Source organism: Rhinopithecus roxellana, chromosome 5 (genome assembly GCF_007565055.1).
Source record: "Rhinopithecus roxellana isolate Shanxi Qingling chromosome 5, ASM756505v1, whole genome shotgun sequence".
NCBI lineage: Eukaryota > Metazoa > Chordata > Mammalia > Primates > Cercopithecidae > Rhinopithecus > Rhinopithecus roxellana.
In genome coordinates this window covers 114,274,275-114,300,336 of record NC_044553.1, presented here as the reverse complement: position 1 = coordinate 114,300,336, position 26,062 = coordinate 114,274,275, and the positions used below count along the sequence as shown (strand labels likewise).

Below are 26,062 nucleotides of genomic sequence, written 5' to 3'. Positions count from 1 at the left end.
CCACACACACCCCACCACTCTCAACACATATACACACCTGCACACACCCCACACACACCACTCACATCAACACACATACAAACTTGCACACACCCCACACACATCACTCTTGTCAACACACATACACAACACTCGTACACACCACACACATCACTCACATTAACACACATACACAACACTCCAACCCCACACCTGACACACACCACTCACATCCACACATACACACCTGCACACATCACACACACTCCACACATACCACTCACATCAACACACAAACACAACACTCACACCCCACACATACCACTCACATCAACACACATACACACCTGCACACACCACACACACTCCACACACCACTATCAACACACATACACACCTGCACGCACCCGACACACTCCACACACACGCCACTCTCATCAACACACATACACAACACCTGCACACACCACACACACATCACTCACATCACACATACACAACACTCATACAACCCACACACCCCACACACATCACTCACATCCACACATACACACCTGCACACACCACACACACTCCACACACACCACTCACATCAACACACATACACAGCACTCACACACACCACACACCCCCACACCACTCTCAACACACATACACAACACACACACCACACACACCCCCACACCACTCTCAACACACATACACAATACCTGCACACACCCCATATCAACAGACATACACAACACACACACCCCCACCACTCTCAACACACATACACACCTGCACACACCACACACACTCCACACACACCACATCAACACACATACACAGCACTCACACACACCACACACCCCCACACCACTCTCAACACACATACACAATACCTACACACACCCCATATCAACACACACATCACTCATACACACCCCACCCCTCCACACCACTCTCAACACACATACACTAACACTCACACACCTCACACACCCCGCATACACCACTCACATCAGCACATATACACACCACTGACACACATCACACACACTCCATACACACCATTCACATCAACATACACAACACTCACATACATCATACACACCCCCACACACCACTCACATCAACACACATACACACCACTCACACGCCACATGCACATCAGTCATCAACACACATGCACAGTATTCACACATACACCACACACACCATTCACACACACCAACACATCACACACCACTCACACACCCCACACTCCCCCACCATTCACAGCAACATACATACACACCATTCGTAATCACACCAACACACCACACACACCACTCACACCACTCAACACATACACACCATTCACACACACCCCACACATATACCACTCACAACATACATGCACACCATTCACATACACACACCATTCGGACACACCACACACACACCACCCACACCACTCACATCAGCACATACACAGCATTCACACACACCACACACACAACTCACACACATCACACATCATTCTCAAACAATACACATTGCTTGCACACCACTCATATACATACACCCCCACACAGCACACACACCACAAACCACACATGCACACACCATTCACATCAATAAACACACCATACGTACACCACACACGGACCACTCACAGAAATCTCACCACACAAACCACTCAAACCAACATACACACCACACACACACCACCAACACACATCACACTACTCACACACATACCACAGACACCTCTCTCACACCACACACACACACCACATACACACAAACCACACACACAGCCCACCCCAGACCTGACAGGGAACAGCCTCCTCCTCGCTGATAATAAGAGCTTTGCCTGAGTGGGGAAGTGTGCCCCTGCATTTGTCACAGCCCTGGGACCCCACAGCCCTACACACCCTTTGGAAGGAGCCCCAGGGATCCTGGACAAGTCATCCATCCCCTCTTGTTTCCAGTTCACCACGGGCAGCCCAAACAGTGCCTGGCAAGGAGCTCATCTGAAATGGGCGTGAAGAATGGGACCCTCACCTCGATTTCCCCATGCAGCTGAGGGTTTGCCACATTTAGAAAAGACAGGTGTCTGGCGCAGCACAGAAACATGAACACATTCTATAACACACATCAAATTCAAATAAATCTCAAAAGCCAAGGCCAAATTTTCCATTACCCAAGGAAAAGTTTGGAATTGTGGCAAAGTAACCCGCTCCCCTTTATGAAGCAAAGCCACCAAAGAGCTGCTTCACCTTGCCGGTTCCTCCCTCCCATGCTTCCTTCAACCTTCTCCAGTCAGACTCGCCTGTCATCCCACCACAGAGCTGCCATCATCAGAAGGCCACTCTTGTGAAGGCGAACAGTGGCTCTTCTGCCCCTGACCTTCTATGGGGATGTGGCCTCCTGCTCCATCTCAAGCATTTTTGCCTGGTCTTCCAGGCCCACGTCCTTCACCTTCTGCCTCAGGCCCCTCCTCCTAGGCCTCCTGTGCCTGCTCTTCCCCCTCTTCCAGATCTCAGGGCGTCTTGTGCAGCCTCCTATCCTATGCGTCCTCCTAGGTGATCTCATCCAAGCGCCTGGCAGCAGCGCTGCCTCGGCTGCTGCTTCTCCAATCCATCAGCAAGCTATCTGCTACCTCCGAGAGGTCTCTCCATCTTCTAAGCTCTGCTGCTGGCCTGCCTCAGGACGCCCCTGACCTTCATGCATCCACTCTTGCACTTCCCACTCATTCCACACTCGGAAGCCACATCAGACAAAGCCAGCCCTTGCCTCCGTCCTCTAACACATTTTCTTTCCTCTTAGCCCAATCCTGGAGTTCCCTGCCATGATCAACTTGTTCCCGTGTGGTCAGGCCACTGCCCACCTCTCCAGCCTACCTCTCTGGCTCCAGGAACACTGCCTTATCAGTTCGTTGAACACACTATGTTCCGTTCTGACCCCAGGACCTTTGCATATGCTATGTCCTCTGGCAAGAAAGCTCTCCTCCCTCTCTTCACCTCATTAATTCCTTACAGTCATTTAGATTTTGCCCAAATATCACTCCTCAAGGAGTCCAGTCTCTGAACAACCCCTTCCCTACCCAGTCCAGGTCTGGTCCCTGGTGATTCATTCTTACTGTACCTGGACTTCTCCTGGGAATGAATGAAGGTCACAGCAGTCCAGGTGAGAGATGGCAAGGCCTGAATGATGGAGCCGCAAGGAGGGCATGCCAGAGGAAAGAGATGATGTCACTGCCTCAAAATAGTGTGTTGGCGTCAGATCCCAAAAAGGGAAAATTCTGAAAAACCTTGGTCACCTGATCCTCCTACACTGTATGGGGCAAAAAAATGTCTAGAGACAGAAGAAAAATATGATTGGGCCGGTTGCATATTTACAACTACCATGCCACACATGCTCAATACAGGAGGACTTCTGCAGCAAAGTAGAGGCATACATGCTCATGCATTCCTCGGTTCATTGATTCAGGGGACCACACATTCAGTAGCAGCCTACTTCTAGCTCTGGCTTCATCATTATTTGCCTCAGTCTCTCCTCAACTAAGACGTGGAGTTCATCAGGACATTATTTCCTTTTGCAGAGGTTGCTGTGAGGAAGCGCTCTCTGTTTCAATCATAAGCAGCCTTTGCAAAGCTCTTCTTTGGAGCCGGGGGCTGTGCTAGAAGCTGAACAATGGTCAGAGATGAAAGGACCCAATCCTGCCTCTGACAAGTTCAGTCTTGAATGTGATGGAGGCATAGAGCCCAGTAACTTCACACTGAGAAATACATGCTGTGAGGGATGCTGGATACCATGTGGTGGGGATGGCTGGGAGGATCTGAGAAGGCTTCCTGGAGGACACCACCCCTATGCTAACCTGGCAATGGACTGCAAAAAATGTTCTGGGAGGAACGAAGTACGATAGGAAAGATGCCCTTTCCTAAAAGTGTTCCTTTGACTGCTCCAGAATTTCTGAGCAGATTCCTTTAGTCCCCTCTGAGGGCTATGCTTTCTTGTTCATTTCCAGTCCCTGGAGCTTTCCGGTCTTTTATCCCAACTGCAACTCCCTACAGATTCGAGAGTTATTCCCCCACTCAAATGTAACTCTCTCGTCTAGATCTCTGCTCAGGATCCCTGATCATAACCAATGGCAAATGCACAAATAGACAGAAATATCTGTATTCACAGCAGTCTGACTCCAAATGCAAATATCCCCTCAGGAAATTGTTTCCCATTACACACAGAGGGGAAATGACTGTCTGCTCTTAGACCAAGTTGGAATGAGGTTTGGAGCTCATTTAAAAATCAGTACAAGCTAAAGATTTTGTAAGGTTCACCATAACACAGAAAACATATCTGGTTTATAATGCAGCATCTAGCTGTAGACTATTTCACATTTCAGATGCAGACATACTGTGTAGAATTCCTATAATACAGTGTAGGCAGCGAAAACCTGGAAAAAATGTGGAACTCGAGAGCATTACAGATGAAAGGAACAGGAGGAAATGAAAAAAAGACATATTGCTCTCCCCACTATTTCATGTGAATCCAAGTAAGAAAAATATCCCCTGATCTTTACATTGGGAAAAAATTAATTACATGCAAAGTTTCACAACATGACAACATACAATATTTTAATGGCCATTCAAATAAACGAAAAACCAAAAGGCTCTTTCCATGGGTGGGAGTAGGGTGAGGGCAGGCAACTAACCAAAGAAAAATGCTCTTCTCAATATTCATCTCTCTTAGAACAATTCTCTTCACAGAAAGCACATCAAATATCACAGCCCTACCTTTTCAGAGGGATTAAACAAAGATCTTTCTTCCTTGTGACCAACACCTTCTTGGAAGAATCTGTTATCCGTGTAGAAGAAATGTCAGAAACCTCTGGGAGGAAATGTAGCTGCATTTGTATTCTGCTCAGAAAATGTCATCACAGATCTGTTTACCTTAACTGTGGACCATGATTCAGCCGTGACAACTGTCTTGCATACTGATCAATTTATTTGCAGCAAAATTTCTAGCATTAACTGCTTAGGTTCTGAAAAATCGGTTACTTGGATTTCCTGTGCAACCATAACAAATGCACATTTGAAAAATCTAGATTCTTATCCAAACATTTCAGTGAGAGATAATAAAGGATTTTTCTTGAAGTGCAAGCAAGGGAGGGTCCTTCTGACTTCTGGAATGAAGATAGCACACACGATTCCCAAAGGACCTCCATGGGGTAGCACTTTTATAGCACAGTGTGCAGAAAAATCATTAGACTGAGAATCAGAGAACTCTGACTGCAGATCCTTGCTTGGCTTTAACCAGCTGTGAGATCCTGTGTAAGACATTCTTTTCTGATCGGCTGGCTGGACCAGGGTCTCTGCAATAGAGAAGAGGATGGCCACCGGACCCGAGAAAGTAAGAAGAAGCCAGGTCCTGCCTCCTCTGGCTGGTGCTTCCAGCCTGGACTGCTGAGCCCTGGATGCCTGCCTGAGCCCCTTCTAGCAGGCAGGCAGGTTTTGGCATTAGGGAATTTAAGGGAATTGAAACCAGTCCCAAGGCAGCCCAGGGAGATGTCCTCCCGCCTCAGCTAACAGTGCTGGCTCAGGTAGGGCTCTGGCTCTCCTCTGGAACAGGGGCACTGCACTACAGCACACTACGGTGTCACTCCCCATGTTCCCACTAGTATCCGAACCCACTAACTCCAGGCTTCCTTCTCCACCCTACAGGCTGAAGTCCTATAATCTCTGTGCTGAAATGTGTAAAAGGGGCAAAAATAAAACAGACCCAGCAAGAAGATGGGCAACCAGTAATTCCAGTGGAAGAAATGTAGAGAGGCTACTGTCAAGGTTATGATTCTGGAGCAAGACAACAAGGATGAGTGACCCATTCAACCTGCCCCACTCTGTGTGAGACCATCAGAAGAAAGTGTGTGTCACCAATCACACGGAAGCCAGCCAGAACATCTGGGTTGGAAGGCTTTGTGTCCGTCAGTGGAATGAATGTCCCTAATGAGGTCTTAGAAGGAGTCTCAGTCAAAACCTAGACTCTGGCCTACCAGGACCTGAGTCTAGGGAATCAGGAGCCCAGTGCAGTAAGACAGACCCTGCACAAGAAAGGGCAAGGCATGGGTTGTTGGTGCAATGGCATGGGAGAGTGTGCAGGAAGGCTCAATGCTCTGATTCTCCACATTCAAAAACACCAGAAAGAATCATGGGTTGGTGAAGGGTTCACTGAGGAGGACCTGCCGGTGAGACACAACTTGTCAGCCTGGAGAGTCCTTGAGGCAGAAGGAGGGATAAAACTGTCTTCAGATACCTGTTGGACCTTCCTACATAAAAGAGAAGAGGCCAGTTCTCAATGACTGCAGAGGCCTCTTCACAGTAGCTAAGGATATGAAAGGTAGGGGAAAAAAATGAATGACCAAGATGCATGTTGACTGTCCAAAGGCAGCTGGAAGTGAACAGAAACCAAATGAACTAACAAGTCTGACATAAGGAGAAAAGCTCATAAATTATGGAACACTTCCAGATAAAAATTACTCAGCCTTTAAATATCATGATTTCAAAGATAATGTTACAGGAAAATGCTAAGAGTGAGTTAATAGAGCAGGATACAAAATCATATATGCAAACATATTTATCAGCGATCCATCAAAGTTCAGCTTCAGCTACACTATTTGCCCAAAACCTATTATTTGGCCATGGCTTCTAAATGAATGCCTTGGCCTTTGAAAGGACAAACAGTCAAATACCTATTGCAAGATCATTTCTGGCATCCCTGAACTTGTGCATGATCAATGACCTTACGATACTCAGGTCACCATCATCTCTACATCTACAGCATAACAACATCAATACTACAAATAAGGCATGCCACATGAACTTATTGGTCAAGTCTGCATATTCACTTTCAAATGTAAATCTGCATTCTAGATGTACTCAGATTTAAAAGCTCCTTGTATGTATGATGTATTTTGAACTCTCCCAGTCAGATGGTGTACAAATATAAATATTATTGCAAGAATGAAATGTGCAATAATCTTTGACCATATGGCAAAAGCTATTAATTTTATATGCAAAATTTATGTGCAAATTAATTATCAAGAACTTTACCAAATAGTTACATTTAGTAGGAAGTGAGGAAATAAGACAAATATTAAGAGACAACACTTTGGAAGGCTGAGGTGGGCAGATCACGAGGTCAGAAGTTCGGGACCACTCTGGCCAACACAGTGAAACCCCGTCTCTACTAAAAATACAAAAAATTAGCCAGGTGTGGTGGTACGTGCCTATAATCCCAGCTACTTGGGAGGCTGAGGCAGGAGAATCGCATGAACCCAGGAGGCAGAGGTTGTAGTGGGCCGAGATTGTGCCACTGCACTGCAGCCCAGGTGACAGTGTGAGACTCTGTCTCAAAAAAAAAAAAAAAAAAAAGAGACAACACACTTGCTTGCTACTTTTACAAAGACTGTCACATTCTTTCTGAGACAAGATATGTGCAGAACCATAAATACTACTATAAAACAGAATAAAAGAGATCATTAGTATATATCATAAATCATGTCTTCGTGGAATTGTTTGGTATACTGGCATTCACAATAATAAACAACCTTTAGGATTTTAAATTTTTCTATCTGTTTCTGTTTAGATGCATCTTTCAAGAAAAAGTCTTATTTGGAATCTTCATATCTTTATAAGGACAAATTAATTGCCAACTTTATCAACTGTGCCACCTCAAAAATTCATAAGGGAAAAAAGCCACCCATATCACACCATAACATCTATAGTAAATCATCACCAATCCAGACATAATTAACAGAACCAGTGTAGTTCATTCCTCCACCAAACTCAGTTGCAAACAAGTGTCTATATTTAGTATCACAAATTGCAGCATGGTAAGCACAGGAGTATCTAGCAGTGGGCAAGGTCCAGATACGACTGTTTCTGACTTAGAGTTTAACTTTACAATGTGAGGAATCCTAATAAATAAAAATAACGTAAGAACAATACCTGCCGGGCGCGGTGGCTCAAGCCTGTAATCCCAGCACTTTGGGAGGCCGAGACGGGCGGATCACGAGGTCAGGAGATCGAGACCATCCTGGCTAACACAGTGAAACCCCATCTGTACTAAAAAATACAGAAAAACTAGCCGGGCAAGGTGGCGGGTGCCTGTAGTCCCAGCTACTCGGGAGGCTGAGGCAGGAGAATGGCGTAAATCTGGGAGGCGGAGCTTGCAGTGAGGCGAGATCTGGCCACTGCACTCCAGCCTGGGTGACAGAGCGAGACTCCGTCTCAAAAAAAAAAAAAAAAAAGAAAAAGAACAATACTTATTTTTGTTAGAATGTCATATTTTCATTCAATGATTCAGCATCAGCCTCAATCACAGCCAAACATAGATGCTCGGCCATTCAGCATTAAGGAAAACTGAATTAGCTCAACACACCTCTAATATATGTACGTCCAGACAGAGAAAGAGACTGTGTGTGTGTGTGTGTGTGTGTGTGTGTGTGTGTGTGTGTGTGTAGGTAAATACTTTCAAAAAAGGAACAAAGCTAATTCTGAGTGGTAAGACTACATAGGATTTTTACTGCCCACTTATCATCTTCCATTATCGCTGTGTTTTAAAAACTTAGAATACAACACTCTTATGATCAGGAAGCAATGCAAGTGATGTAATCGAAGGTAAGTGAAATGCTGGGTTCTGTGGGCAGGCTGCGTGGGAACTGGGAACACAGAGCTGGGGGAGTGGAAGAGAAGCCAGCAGTTGTGAAATGGTGTAGCCACCTCCAGCTGAGCAAACTTCCCTACAGGGATGGGACAAGGGTGATGAAATGGGGAAAAGGTAGAATTCGAGGCTGAAATAACTACTGAGTTCCAGAGAGGTGGCAGGCCCTGAGCAGGCTCATAAATCTGCACAGCAACACTGTGAAAGAAGCATCATTATCACCATGTCCTGGGTGTGATGATATTCAGGGTTTTCTGATTAGTACAGTAGTAAATGTGCATGGTAAACAATCTGAAATATTCAAGAAAGAGTAAAAACCGAGGAGATGAGGCCACACAAGAGGAGAGGAGACAAAGACAGGGTAAGAGAGATGGAGAGGGTGAGACTCTGGCAAAGAAAATATTAAAAGATGAGTTATTCAAGGTGGGGGAGACACTACCACAGGCTCTGAAGTCGGGGCAAGAGGTTAACAGTGGCCTGCCGAGTGTGCAGTTCCTCCTGTGGCTCCCTTCGCAACCTCGTGACTTCTTGATGCTGGGAGCAATGAGGAGTGAAGGCCCACTTCTCTCTACAAAGGGTAGACTGAGGTTATTCCACAGCACAGTACAAGGCCCTGACTACACAGAAAGGAAAGATGGAGCCCATCAAGATGGGAGAAGAAGGACCAGCAAACAGCCAGGGACAAGCTGTGTGAAAAGTGACACAGCAGGTAAATCCAGAGAGCTCTGGGAACCAGAGGCACCAAACAGCACAAACCAGGAGAGACAATCAGTGGGATGGATGCAGAAGTCTCTGGAGGAGGCAATAAGTTGGTGGATTCTAAACACTGTTTAACCAGGAAGTAACAGACAAGGTGAGTCAAGCTTGAGTCCTGCCCGCTGGGCTCACAGATACCCTGGCCTTCTCAATTATCACACAAAACCCACACCTTTGAAAGAGAGTGGGACAAATACTAAACCGGATAGCATGCAGAGACGTTAAAATCCCAGGCACAAATGAAGACTGTCCACAAAACCAGGGACATGAGCCCCTTCTCCACGTGTACTGATTGTCGTCCAGCCACAATGAAAGCAGCTACCATCCTTCCTGGTGCCAGGGCCCACACCAGTCATGAAGAAAACACAAACCCCCACCAGTATACCAGACGGCTAATCATCTGGAGGATGTGGGTGTCTTGGGAGTATCACTGCCTACTTTAGACAGTGGACAGCAACCTGTCCTGTACATTTAACTCAAACCCTATGGAGGTGGCACCATGATGGGGACACCTGGATGGATGTGGTGAGGCAACATAACACGGTTACAATCCCTCACTTGCTGAGTGTGTGTTTCTGTTTCCCCAGGTAGGAGGACCTCCCCGAGGTCAGGAAGCAGTGTCTATTCATTTGTTGTATGGAATCACCACACCCTTCAGTGATGGCCATGCTTTCCTTGTCACCTTGTTTGAGATTGAGTGGGCCCCACAGAACTGCGTTCCTGGAAGCCTTGGTAACTGCTCAGATCCCAGCTGCTTTACCTGCCAGCATCCTGAAACTCAGCAAGATCAGAGTCCAGACCTCGTAAGATGTTGAGACTTCACCTACAGCTGCCCCACCCAGGCTAATGAAGCATCAATCCAAGACGAAGGGGCTCATCCCTGAGTCTGTAAGTAAAGGTGGGAGGGAAAAGCTGAATAATGAGGGGAGCTGTGCAGGGAGGGGGAAGGATGAAGGAGGGGATGACTTGGGCTGTAGGAAGTAGAGGCTTCCTGCGCAGTTAGCTGAAGACAGTCTGCTCACAATTGCACATGTGCATGGCATTGTAGCTGGGACGCACTAGCCATTCAACACATTTTTTTTTCCTTTTTTTGCCCATATTTCCTCAAATTCCTTTTACCATCAACACATATTTTTTACATGGATGAATAAATGAGTCAATGAATGGATAAATTTTGCTCTGAGTGCTGCCCTAAGAGGCACATACAAGGTTCTCAGTTATTCAGGTGCAAAATCAGTGCCAAGTGATCCACGGCCATTCCAAAGCCGTCTCTGAAGCCCACACACCTCCCACTTCTAAGCCGATAATGGCCTTGGACAGCATAACCTTAGTACTGCCTGCTCCTGTGGACAGAGGGAGGGAGGGAACCTGGCCTCTGAGCCAGAGGAATGCAAGGGGGCTGTGGAGTCAGCAATGTGCACGGGGGGCTCAGCTGTTTGGACTGGGAGGCAAATTGTTCTATAGGAAGGGGTGGAAAAGGGAGGACTGGGGCCCAGGATGAAAGGAAGCCAGTTCAAAGGCCGGGGCAGCCTCTGCTCAGCAGCAACAGACCTTGCTGCTTCTGAAGCAGGGACTGCCCCAATAACAGCTCTTCTCAGGAGGCAGTTACTATGCCCGCAATCCTGGAGGCTCAGGGTTCTTCAAAAGTGAGAACCAAAACTAAAGGGAAGGGTACTCCACACCACCAGCCTTCGTCACCCCAAGAAGGAAAGAGAACCTTGGGCAGAGCTGGCACCTATGGAGGAGGTGATGGGGTGTCCTGGCTGAATAAAGGACGAGGGCAGGAGGTGTGTGGCCAGGTGGCCCTTTGGCAGTGCTGGTTGTTGGCTGTATCTGCAGACACTGAGGGACTGGGGGGCTCCCTGGAAACTGGACTTCAGTGAGCGTGGAGAGTAGTACAGGTGACAATGGGCAGGAGGGGAGAGTGAATCCAGACATCCCAGTGGTTTACCCGCAGGTAAGGATCTAGGTGCTGCCTCTCAGGAGCAGGAGTTGGAAAACATAAAAGGAGAAGGTGACCTCAAACAGCCCCCCTGTTGTATCCATCTCCTACCCACCCTGTGCCCAGGACCTAGGTGAAATTCAGGAAAAACTTCCATGAAAGTACCACTTCTTACCTATCTTAACCCGAGCTCCTTGCTTTATCCTTCTTTCAATCTATTATCCTGCTCCCGCACATCCCCTCTCCTTTTCCCTCTCTCTTCCACTCCCCATTCCTGCCTCTCCTCTGCTCCCGCTCCCTCTCCCGGTCTATCTGTCCCCACTCTTCCTCCACTCAGTTGCTGATTTTCTCTTGATCTCTCCCTCCATCCCTTGCTCTCTGTCCACACTCCTTTGACCCCTCTGAGCATCTCTGAGTCCTACCAACGCTTTGCCTTCCCAACAAAAAGCACAGATGAGCTCACACTCACACCTTCACACAAATGCTTTCTTTCCAAGGTCTCTCTTCTCTGGCTTTGTCACTCTGGACTTTGCTTCTGGCTTCAAGTTTCTAGATGTAGCCACATGCTACTGTTTGGCTCTACGTGAAGATAAACAGCAATGAAGCAAACGTGCATAAGAAAATCTATGCAGCAAAGGCAATTCTGTTATTCTCAAGTCCATAGATGCCCAGTGTGACACTGTGAACTGGAGAAAAAGGAGCACTTCCTGTTCAGGAAATCTTGTAAAATCATAAATGTTGGGACTCAGTCAACAATATCCCAAAATGAAGGCCTCAGAAGCATCTTCAGAAGAAAAATTTATTTCTCTGATCTTCTCTTGCCTTCCTGTCTCTTAGTGTCATTCTCCCCTGAGGCTAGACACAGACACTAGAATCCCTCTGCCCCAAGGCAGGGCATGGAAGTCAGAAGCCTTTTTCCCCAAAGCCAGCCATAAAACTTAAAGACATCACTCTAACTTTCCCTCTGCCTTTCTGTGTAAAAACTGTCCATAAAAACTATCTGCCCTACCTTGTTTGACTGCAGGTCATAAGACCCCCATTCCAGAGAGGGTCCTGGCTCATACTCAGAAGGAAGGAATGCACGTTTAGCAAGGCCAAGAAGAATCTAAACAGATAGGCCTTGCTGGGTTTCCCCACTCAGCCTATTGGCATTGGATTATGCCCTTTTTGTCCAGTCCTATGTCTACATGGCTGTCCATACTTTGTTGGACCTAAGAATAAAAATGGGCAGTTTCCCCTGTATCTTTGGGTCATTCTGAAGGCTCTCATGTACACATTAATAAAATTTATACCAATTTTCTCCAAGTAATCTGCCTTTTGTGAGTTTATTTTTCAGCAAACCTTCAGAAAATGAAGAGGAGGCTTTCCCTTTGCCCCCCCAATAACAAAATGGTATCTCATGCTTTAAATATAATTATTTCTATAAAATGCCTTTTCTAGGCTGGGCACGGTGGCTCACGCCTGTAATTCCAGCACTTTGGGAGGCCTAGGCAGTGGGTGGGTGGATCACTTGAGGCCAGGAGTTCGAGACCAGCCTGGCCAACATGGCAAAACCCCATCTCTACTAAAAATGCAAAAATTAGCCAGGCATGGTGGTGCGCACCTGTAGACCCAGCTACTCAGGAGGCTAAGCCAGGAGAATCACTTGAACCTGGGAGGCGGAGGTTGCAGTGAGCCTAGATAGCACCACTGCACTCCAGCCTGGGCAACAGAGCAAGACTCTGTCTCAAAAAAAATAAAAATAAATAAAATAAAATAAAGTGTCTTTTCTAAAAAGGAAAAAAAATGTGGGCATACCCACTGTTTACACAACAAATTGATTAAGGAACTCACATATCCTTCCACAGATCTAAAATCCCCTTTAAGAGGTTTTATGAAACAAAGTAGTTTCCTTGTTGAATATATTCCTTGATGAATATATTCATTCATCATTCACCAAAAAAACATTTTGTGTTAAATTTTAAACCATGAATTACTCTACAAATATAAAATATATGCAAAACAGTAAAAATGTTTACACACAAGGCATTAAAATCTGTTTTCTTTTCAAAGCAGTTAAGGTATTATTTTTACGCTATTTGGTACTATAAACCAAATGGGATGCTCCTCGATGTCTTAATTTATGCTTGGGACTCCAATACTTGGAGATAGGGGAGCATGAGCTTCTGGAGAAGAAAGAGGCTGTAGGATTTCCTAGGACAGGAGGCTGAGCTGTGATGGTGAGACCACACCTTCTGGTTATAGAGGAGGACAAGCTCTCTGTTCATGGCAACACTGTTGTGTTTCTTAGAGGCCTCAGCCCAAGCAGAAGATCCACCTCCACCTGCACCATCTAAGCCACAGGTTGGCAAACTTTTTCTGGGAAGGATCAAAGAGTAAATATTTCAGGCTTTGAAGGCCATAAGGTCTCTGTGGCAACTACTCAGTGCTGCAGTTGTGGTACAAAGGCAACTGTAGACACGGTCTGTAAATGAGTGGGTGTGGTTGTGTTTCAATGCATGAGCATTGAGATTTGAATTTCAGATAATTTCCACATGTCATGGAATATTCTTTTCGTGTTTTTTTCCATCCATTTAAAAATGTAAAAATTATTCTCAGCTCATAGGCCATACAAAAACAGGAGGCAGGGCAGATGCGGCCCACTGGCCATAATTTGCCAACCTCTAATCTAAGCATCAGGTCCCAGAAAATTCAAGAAGAGGCGAGAAATCTTCTACATCAAATTCAGCTGACCTGATGGGCAAGACACTGCCCTTCCCCCTGTGCCCCAGAGATGCAGGTGAAGGCCTGGTGCAGGTGCACTATTTCATCCAAGTCCACACCCTCCAGGGACCAGCAGTTGAATGGGAAACAGATGCTGCATTTTTACCTATTGACAGTAGACCCTTAATCTCTGCAGCTGAGCTTTCAGGAGACAGCAGCATCAATTCTCCATGGAGAAAAACCTGCACGAGGATCATGGTCAGTTCCATTGGGCCATTTAGGCTGACATACCTGAGCTTGTCCTGGAGGAAAAGAGGAGCAGCCCTAGGCAGCGACCACAGAATGGCTGGTTGCTTCAGAGAGCTACTTCAGCTGAGAGTTACTTCAGCTGCTCAGCTTCCTGCGAGGTGCTCCCCACCAGGAGGTCCTGAGAGAGGGCTTCAGCCACCAGAGGATCTTTGAGGAAGCACTGGAGGAACAAAAGCCCTCCCTCAGCACCAAAATGGAGAGAGCTGGCAGGCCAGTGTCCCCTAATGAGGATTACATGCGAAGAAGTAGAGAGACCTGCAGAAACTGCTGGATAAGTGGGGACAACAACTGGGAGCCTGGAAAAACAGCCAGAAAGGAGGCAGAGACAGGGGCCTGCCCAGGAGGTCCAAGGGAAGAACAGACAATCACGAGAGGAAGGTGGGCCTGTCTGTAAGAACCCCTAATCCAGCCGCTTCAGACTATCTCCCAGCCCACTCCCCTACTACAGCCCATCCTGGAATGGCTTCGGGCCTTGGAGACAGGACAGGCTCAAAGGGAGCTAGGGAGTCCTCTGTGCCCTCTTCAGGACCCTGAAGGGATGCCTCACTGTTACTGCGAAAGGAGCAAAGGGATTTCAGAGGGAAGTGGTTGGCTGGAGCAAGGTCAGGAAAGGACCTGTGCTGTGGAGTAGGAGGGGGAGGATCTGATCTGGCCATAACCTGGGCGTGGCAAGAACAATGATTACAAATGCTGTCTATCCCACTGCCACGGTCCCAGTGATACCTCTGCACAGAAGAGCACCAGGCCCTCAAGAAGAACACGCAGAGAGGACAGAGGGGGTGTGCTGTTCACAAGGCCCAAGGCTGCGGCCTCCCCAGGAAAATGTAAGGTTCAGGATTCCGGTTTTGTTGTTGTCTTTATTTTTGGGGAATGGGGTGGTGGAGGCAGGTGGCTACAGGGGTACATGTAAGTACCTGAGTGGTATCCAGTGCTTTGTGGGGGGATCGTGACATTGGATTCCAGGAAGGATATAAATGAAGATGAGCAGACTGACAGCTGGTGGGAAGAAACCCTGGGACAGAGTCTGGGGAAGGAGGGTGCATGATTCATCGCCGTGTACATGCACCACCCAGAACAGGGCCCAGCACAGAGCAGATGCAGGGCAAGATCACAGGTTAGTCCACTAAGGGAAGATCAGTGCTGGATTTGCATATCTGTGCCCACTGCTAGCCTGGACAGGCTGCCCAACTGCTGTCAAGGTTCTGTGTATTGTGGGAGAGAGGATAGGAGACTGCGTTCCTTCAATCCTACATTTCCCAATTCTGATTACTTCTCTGTCACTAAAGCAAAAAAGACCACTAGAGCAAAGAAAAACCCTGAGGTCACAACCAACACCCGTGAAGAATCAGGCAGATCCCAGCCCTTCAGAGACAGAAGAGTGAGAGTGCGAAGAAGCCAGCACAGAGGGACTGGGGCTATTTGCAGCTCCTATTGAGACTGGACAGTCAGCATCTACAGTCGCTTTGGGCTCTGTTCTTGTGGGATGGTTCCTCCTAGCTCCTGGGCTATCCCAAGAGGGAATACATCCAAAGAACTTCCAGGAGAGGAGGAATTTTGACCTAGGAGCTTTGTTATGATCATCTGGTTTGATCTTATGAATGACACATAGATGATCTTCCTGTTTTCCCATGAGGTGAACCTCACTCTGGAGTCTGGAGGAAAAGTGGCCAGCCATGTGTGGAGAACAGGTGAGAAGGGAGGCTGGTTAGACCTAGTAAGTCAGGATACCACAGAGATCTCCAACTCAGGATCTCAGACACACAGCCACATGGCCTATTGCATCCAACACAGAGCATGGCCCAAGAAAGCACAAGTTACAGCTGTGGTATCAAGTCAGAAGACCTAGGAAGCTCTGGGTGGCACCAGGAAGTGGGTGCTCATCCTCAGGAGAAGACCTAGAGTGACCTAGGGAAGCCTTCTGAGAGGACAGACAGATCCTGGTAACCACCGGTGGGGCCTCAAGGATGGGCACTTTCATCCCCAGGCTGCCCTGCTGTTATTTCTGGGTGACGGTGATGTCCCGGGGATGCGACTACCAAAGAAGAGAAGAATGGGGAGAAGAAGGAGGTACCTGGTGGGGTGCCAGGGTCTCTGCCACTTTCCAGGATGGAAGAGGCAGTCATGACGTCTGGTGGTACAGAGCTTAGCTGAGCAGGGGCTTTGTCAGTGGGCATGCTTTTTGCTCACACTAACCAATTCTCCACCTCTCCGGACACCAACTGCATCTCCTACAATTTGATTCAATTCTGATACTAACTACCTGGAGTTGGCACGGATCCCCACAGGTTACGGGCTCAATCCAACACGACTGCCCCACTTCAGATGCCAATCACACTTCTGGGCCTCCTACACTTCTCACCAACTGAATATAAATTGGGGATTCCTACAACTCCCCTTCTCAGGTTCGATAATTTGCTATATCAGCTCCCAGAACCACTTACTATTCCCAATGTAGGCTAAAGAATACAATGCAGGAACAACCAAATGAAGACATGCACAGGGCAGGCGATTGTGTGGTGGGGAGGGTGGAGCCTCCATGCCCTCTCCAGGCACTTCACCTTGCCAGTACTTCCATGTGTTCACCAACCAGGAAGTTCCCTAAATCCCAGCATTTAGGGTTTTTTATGTAGGTTCCACTGTGAAGGCACGAGAGATTAAATCATTGGCCACTAGCTTGATCGCTAGCTCCTCTCTCCTTGTCAGAGGTCAGGGAGTGGGGCTGAAAGCTTCAACACTCTAATCTTGCACAGAACATGGCCCAGCCCCTTCTTGAAGCTGTCTAGGGGCCCAGCCACAAGTCATCTCATTAATACACAAAAGACACTCTTATCACTCTAGAGATTCCAAGGGTTTTTGGAGCTGTTTGTTAGGAAACAGGTGAAGACCAAATACGTATTTCTTATTATCACAATCGAGAATTTCAACTCGATGTAGTATTAGGCCATACCATTCCTTTGTTCAGAAAGGCTGCATCAGTCAAGCTATTTTCTTCTGCCTTTTATTTTAAAGGGGGACTTGGAATACAGAAAGGGGATTCTAATAACCATCTCCTGATGACATATATTGTATCAGATAGATCCTACATCTTTTCCAATCCACTTCCTGGCAGGAAGCATTTGTCGAATGGACATTGAGGAGTCAGTTCATTACACATCGCAAAATTATATTTGTCTATTTCTAGATCCAGAGACCAGACGTGGATATGAGCAGATGACAGAATAAAAGTTGGGAGTTGTATATTAAAAGAGTAATGTTTGCCTTTAACCAACAATGGTTCTCTGTTTCCTTCAGAATCCTCATCTCCCCTCCAGAAGAGAACAGAATTAACTCCTTTTAAATTGAAAGTCTGCTTCAAAAAAGTCCTGTGCCAGGGACTTGGAAGACTGGCTTAAAATCTCAGTTCTACCAGTTCCTCCTCCCTTGTGATCTTGGCCTTCCTTCGGACACAGTTTCTACATTTATCAACTGAGCACACTTCAGCGGACAGTGGTTTCAAGCAAATGAGATAATTCCTATACAATTACCGTGTAAGGTTTGACACAACCCTGTGGATAAGAACTCAGGCAGGAGAGCTGAGACCACATCCAGGCTCCTCACTTGCTAGTCCATGAAACTGGGTAACAGTCTGATTCCTCTCCATCTGTAAATTATGCACCACATATATCCATGCCTCATGAGATCATGTCCAAGATGTCTTTGTAAGGTTAAAATTACAATGGACATATGAATATTGATTACACTGTTCCATAATTTCCCTAGAGCCCTTTGGGTCTGTGCATCAACATGGTGAGGGTGAACAATTCCACAGTTCTGCCTCTTTCAGGACTGGAAGAAGGCACTAAATGTTGGCCCTCTGGCCCACACAGAATCTTCCACTCAGTCATTCAGCCAGTATTTTTATTGTGCAAAGAGCAGTGGTGTTCAAGGCACTTCATTAAGCCCACAGATAGCTGCAACAGGCAAATAGAGATCTCCCCTTCACATTATCAGGCCGAGCTGATGAGCAGGTGATCCTGACAGTGAATGCTGGAGAAGACAGTGGGAGGCAGAGAACCTTCAGAGCTGGAGTTAGACAAGCCGAAGGAAACGAGGCCAGATGCAGATGGCCTGATGACAGGTCCATGGACAAGGCAGAATTGTCACAGAGGCAGATTTTGAAGAGTGGCAGACAATTTTCCAAGAGCTGGGACTGTCTAAAAGCAGAAAACATTACAACTAAACTAAACAGTTGTATGTCCCTAGAAATATACCCAGCAAGGCCTGGGTAAGCATCAGGGTATGGCTTTATCATAAGGATTCCCGCTGTGACTACAGGGTTAAAATAAATGACCCACACCTTTCAAGAGTGTGTGATTCTATCAACTTCAGTGACTTCTTGGCATATGTGTAGCTAGAGATTTCACAGTTAACCAAACTGTACTTAACTATTTCTCTCCCCAAACCATTTGGGAACCTCACGTCCATGTTCTCCTTCAGCAGAACCTCCCTTCTTTTCAGTCTTTAGGTTCAAAACTCCCATTTTCCTTTCACTAAGGTTTTCTGGACACCTCTCTTGTATATTAGGTACCATACCAAGAATGGCCCTCATGCTCAAAATGGGGTAGGACAGTCCAATACAGGATTCATTTAAGCTGTGAACTAAGAAACAATCTTAAAATGCATCTCAACAGGCAGATAGGAGACACAAAACTCCTTTGCATAAGTCTCAGAAGAACAAACCCCGCTCACAGAGCCCCAGCCTCAAGGGTCAGGTCCTCCTGCTGATGCCCTTCTTGATGTCTGTCTTTTCTTACCCTTTTTGCTCGAATTTATGACCTTATTGCCCCAAACATGGGTCACTACAATATCATCCAAAAAAAGAATTTCGTGCTGGTGTTAGGGACTGAATCGTGTCCACCCAAAATTCATATGTTGAAGTCCTAACCCCCAATGTGACAATATTTGGGAATGAGGCCTTTGGGAGATAACACGGTTTATATGAGGTCATGAATGAGGGTGGGGCTTCCATGATAGGATGAAAAGAAGATACACCAGACAGCTCACTTCCCCGCTCCTTCTGCCATGTGAGGACATAGCAAGAAGGTGGCGGTCTGCAGGCCAGGAAGAGAGCCCTAACCAGGAATCGAATCAGCTGGCCCCTTGATATTGAACTTCCCAGCCTCCAAACAGTGAGAAGATAAATCTCTGTTGTTTAAACCACCCAGTCAATAGTATTTTGTTAGGGCAGCCTGAGCTGACTAACACAACTGATCCACAGCACCTAACCAGAAGGATATTTTTAATTCACGAAGTGGGTTCCTCTAAACAAGATAATTTAACCAGGTCAACAGCAGTGAAATCTCCTTTCCTCTTCATGAACTCCAAGAGAGAAACAACCCAGTAACAAACAATCATGCCCTTGCATGAACCAAGCCCCTCCTTCCCTTAGCCCTACCCGCTCCCATGCAGTAGCCTTGGGACACAGGGGCAAATGAGAGGTTGTATTTTGCTACAGATTCTGGTGGCAGCCTGGGGTTGCTGTGATGGCTGCTATATCTATCCTATTAGGTTGATACCCTAAAACTCAGTTCTACTCCCCCAGCTGTGCTCAAAACAAGAAATACGGGGACCAACAGGACCATGGTGTGGTTGAGAAGCTATCAGCAATCCACATTTATCTCAACAACCAGCAGAGATCTCAAGAATCTTCTACTTTGGTCACAGAAGAAGCTAGGCAACCAATCACATTTCTATCTTTTCTCTTGTATCCATGCATCCAATAAATGGTATTCTCCTCTTTTTTAAATTCCAGTTCTAAAGAGTACTTAATTCAATTGAGCATTTTACTCCTTCACTGAAATAGCAATCATCGTTGAAGAGAATGAAAAACAAATGTATCATAGATTTTCTTTTCTTTTTTATTTTTTTGTCTCCCTTTGTATTTATTAGATTTTTAAAAACTTACTTCCTTGTAAACTTCCTTAATGAAACAAAGTGAACTGCACTGGAACAAAAGATTTTACAAGAATGGGTGCTCTCAAAGTGGCTATGATCTACCAGGAAAGTAAGTCATGTTCAAGATTTTCTTTTCTCTTCTCTTCTCTTCTCTTCTCTTTCTTTTCTTTTCTTGACAGTCTTCCTCTGTTGCCCACGCTGGAGTGCAGTGACACGACCATAGCTCACTGCAGCCTTGAACTCCTGGGCTCAAGTAATCCTTCTGCCTCAGCCCCCTCACTCTGCACAGTAGTTGGGACCACAGGTGTGAACCACCATGCCCAGCTAATTTTTTAAAGATTTTTATCACAGATGAGGTCTCACTATGTTGCCCAGGTTGGTCTCAGGCACCTGGGCTTCAGTAATCCTCCTGCCTTGGCCTCCCAAAGTGTTGGAATTACAGGCATGAGCCACTGTGCCTGGCCCCCTTCCTATAGATTTTCAAAAAAAACTCCAAAACTGGTGGAGGGTGAGGGGAGGGAAATTAGAAAATGGATCAATCGGTGCAGCAAACCACCATGGCACACACATATGTATGTAACAAACCTGCACGTTCTGCACATGTATCCCTTTTTTTTTTTTTTGGAAGAAATAAAGAAAAAAAGAAGATTGTAATATTTACACATTCAGATATTTCTATCTTTAACATCTGGGTTGAGCATTCAGTCTGCTAAAGTTTCTCAGAATATTTTTATTGATTTAGGTTTATATTTAAATTTTTAATCCAATTGGAATTTTAGTATATGATATTTCTTTTGTCTCAGAAGGATAGCCACTAGTTTCATTATTATTTTTAAATAAATTATCCTTTCTTCACTCAAAACCCCAAAACAAAAAATGACCACCATTTTGGATCCATACTTGCAGAAACTATAAATCTTCTGTATATTTCAGAGGTCAAAGATTGCACAATACTCTAGGCCCTCCAAAGGGTATTCTTGTTGTGAGCTACTCAGAGATATGTTTGAGTTTCTGCTCATCTTTCTTGACAGAAACAAGGCTACTGTGAGCAGCCCTTCGATAAAACAAAAACCAATGTGCCAAGACCTGGCCACAGGTGGGTAGATATGACCTATTATCCCAAGTTTGCACAAGCATGTTCATGATATAGTTTTAATAATTTGTTTGTTGACTATCTCATGTGTTCCTTCAGCTTCAACCCCTTTTGCTACAAAAAAAAAGGATTTATTTTGCACAAGGAACTAGATAAAATTCACATCATATTCTTAGAAGCAGCCATAGATATAGGCAGCCCCACTTTACTGTCTTCAAAACAAAGATTCCGGGTTTCAATTCCTGCTGGAAGCCTGAACTGGTAAGACAAATTGGAAATCAATTATCTGTTTGCCTTTTTTTTTTTTTTTTTTTTTTTTTTTTGAGGGCTGTTTTGGAAGAAAACAGTATAAACTGTTTTGTCAACAAACCAAAGAAAAATTATGACTCAGAACTGAAAGGGAAAGATTCCAGGCAATAGTGAAGCAGTAAGAATACAACCACTTTGACTTTCACCCACAGGTACATTTTTTATTTGATGATTACAGACAAAAGAATGTCATAATAAAACCCAGTGGGACATGGGCAATACCACTGCCATGACTGGATTGTGATGGCACTCAGAGAGAGGCAACATCTGACTGGAAGAGCAGCCCATGGAGGGAGGGACCTGACTTTGCCACTTTATCACCCTGCCAAGTGGGCCAGCCTCCAAACACCTTGGATGAGGACATCTTCCCAATAAAAATGGGAATGAAATGTCACAAAATAAAACCTCATGGGAGTGGTGTGCAAACCAGATGAAATCTCCGAAACCTGTGACACAAAAGTACCTTGCCAACGAGGCATCGACATCTGTCGTACTGCATGTCCTGTCTCCATCTCCCTTCTGGGGACAACCCAGAGAACTCTGCCTGAGGAATGTTCCCTTTCTCACCCACAGTCCTTGAGGCCCACGTAAGTCTGACCCCATGAGGGTTCCTGGGGTGTATACATGCCCAGATCTGGTCAGTCATAGTGTGGTGTTCCCTGGCAACTGGGCCTGGTGCAGGAATATCATGCAGGGCTAATCTACCTAAGACCCCTGCTGGAGTTTCCACTGGTAAGATGCAACTAGGCCACCACTTGGGTAGAACCTGCCTGAGAATAAAACCAACACAAGGTGGGGAAAGCTAAGGGACCACGAAGAAGAGAAACAGTGCCTTAAGTAATTGCTAGCACTCTTGGATCTTTACTTAAAGTCAAACACTCACCTGGATATCCTAGTTTTATGAAGAATTCCTTTACTGTATTGTCTAAGAATTAGTTTGAACTGGGCTGTCTGTCTTTGGAGCTGAAAGAATCTTGACAACATAGTATGACTCTCTCCCTCTCTCTCTCTTCCTCCCTCTCTTTCACACACACACACACACACACACAAAATATCATCAGAAGCTTCACTGACCACACTACAAATTCTAGTATATTTGCAGAAATATACTAGACCACACTACAAATTCACTGACCACACTACAAATTCACCACTGACCACACTACAAATTCACTGACCACACTACAAATTCTAGTATATTTGGAGAAAGATCTATCTCACCTAATAATGGATGGGAATTAGCAATCTCACTTACTAATAATCTCACTAAGAACTAATGGTTCTTAGCAAATCAAATTCAGTGTATCTTTTAATAACAATATTAGAAGAACCATGCAGTGTTACCATGTGCCTTTTATTCCAGGAAGATACATATAGCTCAACCTCAGGAAATCTATCAATAGTTCAAATAAATATATATACACACATGTTTATCTCAGTAGACACTGAAAAAATACATTAGACATAACTGATTATGTGACTCATACTCACATAATGAGCGTTCCCAGTATAAGCAACATGTTCCTAGGGTTAGGAATTCCTGTGTGTTTCCACACTAACTCCTTAATGCTGCCATTGCTCAGATTCGTTGAGCATCAGTCCTCAACTCTTTGTGGAAATGATCCTCAAGTCCAGGATGATGGTGATGATGACCCAATCATGGTAACAGCTAATGTTTACTGGGCACAGACACCATTAGGTCCTGTACGAAACACATTTCCTATGTCCTCTCATGTACACACAACTGCTTTATGAGGTGGGTATCATTATTATTATTATTCTCATTTTACAAGAAATCAAAGAGGCTAAGAACCTGCCTGAAGTCACACAGCTAAGTGACAGAGCTGAAATATGCAAACCAACATACATTTGATTTAAAAGCAAATGCTTTTAATTACATAATATAAAATATGATACGTTAGGAACACATTTTCTTTTTAATATTTTTATTCTATTATAAATTACAAGACCAATAAAGCTAAGAAATACACTTACACAAAAAGTGATAATCATGGTTAACTTTTTGGCATATGTAAATCCAGACTCTTCTCCTTACATACATAAATACAAGTAAGTATAGAAATACTAAATATGAATAATATCATATGTTGGTGGTTGTATACTCTATATGCCTTAATTATTACTCTAGAAATATTATTATACTTAGTAAAATGTTTAACAGTTTTAAACTACACAGCTTTACCTCTGATCACCTCACAAAGTACGTTATTATTGATAGCCAAAGCATGTTTATCTTTATTCTTGCGCTCATTATTTCCTTCGCTCACCATTCCTCCCTGCATCTGAGAACTTCCATGTGAGGTTACTTACCATCTTCCAGAAGTACACCTTTAGAAGTTCCTTTAGTGAGGTCTCAAATCCTCTCAATTTTCTATCCAAAAATGTTTTTATCTCCTCATTCTTAAAAGATAAATTGTCTAAGTATAGAATTCTAGGTTTATAATTATTTTCAACTAGCATATTAAAATATTGTATTGTCATCTGGCATGCACGATCACTGTTTAGAAGTCATTCATCAATCTGATTGCTGCTCCTGTATAGGTGGTATGTCTGCTGTTTGTTACTGCTTCTAAGTTTTTCTCTTTGTAATTTTCTATTTTCTCTACATTTAGTTTAGGTTTGAATATCTTTTTATTTACCTCGTTTGGAATTTGTTGTTGCTCCTGAATCTGAGGCTCAATGACTTTCATCGGTTCTGAAAAATTATCAGTCTCTTCTCTTTGAATCTTAATACACCTAACTTCCCTGTTCTCTTTACCATCTCTAACTGAAACTCTAACTTACGTAAGAAGGACGAGGTCTCACCTCTCTGTCTCCCAGTCACTCTTTTATATTTTTGAACTCTGATTCTATGCTGAATTCTCTGTAATTTCTTTCATTTTACTTTCTAAGTCATTAATTCTCTATTCATCTGTGTTGAGTAGCTATTTAATTCATCCATGCTTTACTAATTCTGTTGATTTTTCAGTGCTGTAATTCCCTGACAGCCCACTTGGACTAAAGGACTGCCAGCCAGCTGACTTCCTTCAATTGGACCCTGAAACCTGGTAATGAGTATCTCACTAGGAACCACAATTAAAACAAGATCAGAGATTAGCTTCTAATTTTCCTGAGCTGCATAAGGCCCAAGGTGTCATAAATACCCTAGGAAAAAGGTGCACCTTCCTCAAAACAAATGATAAGACTGGATGTTCAAACAGCCAAGCTAGAAGGAATGAGTTGGGTTTAATTTAATGAAGAAAATGCAGCAATAAGATGGGGTTTGCACTCAGCTACCATCAGACAATTCATATCACCTATACAATGTCATTTGGTGCATTGCTTCAAAACTAGGTGAACTATGGGTTAAAAATGACTTTCTTTGTACTATTAATTACTTTTTGACATTTATTTTTATTGATTTTAATACTGTGATGACAGCTTTCCTTCCTTCTTTCTCTTCCTACCTTCCTTCCTTCCTCCTTCCTTCCTTCCTTCCTTCCTTCCTTTTCTTTTCTTTCTATTTCAATAGCTTCAGGGGTGCAACTGGTTTTTGGATACATGGATGAATTGTATAGTGATGGCTGAAATTTTAGTGCACTTGTTTCCCAAGTAGTGTGCATTGCACTCAATATATAGTTTTTCAGCCCTCACCCCCTCTGCCCTTCTGAGTCTCCAATGTCCATTATACTACCCTGTAAGCCCCTGCATATCCATAGCTTAGCTCTCGCTTCTAAGTGAGAACAAATACGGTATTTGGTTTTCCATTCCTGAGTTACTTCACTTAGAATAATGGCCTCCAGCTCCATCCAAGTTGCTCCAAAAGACATTATTGTGTTCTTTTTTATGGTTGAATAGTATTCCATGATGTATATATACCACATTTTCTTCAACCACTCATCAGTTGATGGGTACTTAGGTTGGTTCCCTATCTTTGCAAGTGTGAATTGTGCTGTAATAAACATATGTGTGCATGTGCTGTTTTGACATAATGACTTCTTTTGCCTTTGGGTAGATACTCAGTAACTGCCAAACCTTTTGCAGTAGTCCCTTGTCATCTTTCACTTTCCATGCTTTCAGTCACCCCAGGTCAACCATCCCAGGAGTGATTATGTTCTTACCATCTCATCTTATTGACTCTTCTAGGGCAGGTAGTAAGCCACTTTTACTGGAATGAACATCTGTACATATATACACACACACACACACACACACTCCAATTCATTCATTCCAATATATATATTCATTCCAATAAAAATGTATATTTATATATTTTTATAAATATATATGTTCACGTATAATTCTTTTTATATGTCCATAATATATATTCATATGTTCATTATATATAT

At 44.6% G+C, this 26,062-nt stretch overlaps 1 protein-coding gene and 1 pseudogene across 1 annotated transcript in view; one reads left to right on the top strand and one right to left on the bottom strand.

Annotated features, from left to right (window-relative positions):
- The window catches only part of ARNT2 (aryl hydrocarbon receptor nuclear translocator 2), a 201,298-nt gene that overhangs the window by 159,014 nt on the left and 16,222 nt on the right, over positions 1-26,062 (bottom strand). The window lies entirely within an intron of this gene.
- On the top strand, positions 1,148-10,084 carry LOC104678100 (annotated as a pseudogene).